Source organism: Egretta garzetta, unplaced genomic scaffold (genome assembly GCF_000687185.1).
Source record: "Egretta garzetta isolate BGI_Z169 unplaced genomic scaffold, ASM68718v1 scaffold238, whole genome shotgun sequence".
NCBI classification, from domain to species: domain Eukaryota; kingdom Metazoa; phylum Chordata; class Aves; order Pelecaniformes; family Ardeidae; genus Egretta; species Egretta garzetta.
This window is the reverse complement of record NW_009260402.1, coordinates 648029-649367: the sequence shown is the minus strand read 5'-3', so window position 1 is coordinate 649367 and position 1339 is coordinate 648029. Positions and strand designations below refer to the sequence as shown.

The window sequence follows — 1339 nt, the reverse complement described above, 5'->3', positions numbered from 1 at the left end:
CGGCGGCGCAGAGCTGTGCCCCCTCACTATTGGGGGGGGGCTAGAAAAAAGGGGGGGGGCATTTCTAAAAACTAGGGGTGGCGTTTTCAGAAAGCAAACCACCAGCCTCCATCCCCCCTCCCTGTAGCCCCAGCCCCGATTTTTCACTCCCCACAAGCCAGGACCTTCCCAGCATCACCAGGAGGGTCTGGACACCCCGGTTCTCCAGCATCTTGACCTTCGCTCCCGCATCGCTCCTCCACCTTCCCCTTCCCCACCTCCCTTCGTTTCTTCTCTCCCCCCAGGCACCTTAACAAGGTTATTTCCAGCGTTATTTTGGCACCAGGGTGTTGGTTTTCCCCTCCCAACCCGAAGCCACCTTCTTGCCAGCCGCACTCATGTAATTGCTGCTTGCGATCGCTCCTTGCACCCTCCATTTTCCACTTCCTCCGCTGCGCTTAAAGAGCGCCGGCTTTCCTCTACTTCCCCAACGCAAGCGCAGATAGAAATCGCTCCGGTAGAAATCGCCTGAATTAATTTCTCATTGCCTACGTTCACTTGCAGAGAAGGGAATTTGGGGGAGGAAGGTTAGAAAAAAAAAAAATTGGGGAAGAAATACCTAAGAAGCCCTTCAGTAATATAATTTCATACTAATATTATGGTCACGCTGTAAATAGTATTTCCAAGCAGAGGGAACCCAGCTCTGAGCCCGAGGAAGCGGCTCCCTGGTCCCCATCGTGTGCAGGGGGTTTGGGCCAGTGACCGTGTTTATTCAGGGTGAAGCTCAGCTGCCCAAGGAGCTTGGTAATAAAATACATTAATCACCGGTCGATCCCTAGGTGGCTGAGCCACCTTTACTTAACCCAGAAGAGGAGCGTGTATCATTTTATATATGTTCCACAAATAACAGCAAAACCAAAACAAGCCTTTGCCCTGTTTATCAGGGCCCATCTCTGAGAAGGCAATTAGAGGAACAGGTCGGTGTTGCCAGGCTGGAATATCCTCCGGGGTTTTGCCGTAAGCTGTTTTCATCCAGGGGTTGATTTTTTTCCCCTGAGAAACTCGCTGCAGGGAGTCACATCTTAAAAAAATACATTAAAAATTGCCAATTTGCTGCTTTTTTCCTCTATTTCCTTTTTTAATTTTTTTTTTCCTGAGTGCCCAAGGAGCATTCACCCCTCAGAGTTCTTGCCATATCTTTTGTCTATTCTTACCCCCCCATCTCATCCTTGCTCCCAGTGGGTGGGTGCTGCAGGGCGAGGGAGGCAGCAAACCTGCTCGAAAGCGGGCGACTCGCACCCCATTTTTTAAATTTTTTTTTTTTTTTTTTTTTAAAACAAGGGGGCCGCCCCCGCCTGGG

The 1339-nt window shown here is 50.2% G+C and overlaps 1 protein-coding gene across 1 annotated transcript in view; it reads left to right on the top strand.

The window, feature by feature from the left end:
- LOC104130355 (prion protein) overlaps positions 1-1339 on the top strand; it is a 5216-nt gene that overhangs the window by 816 nt on the left and 3061 nt on the right. The window lies entirely within an intron of this gene.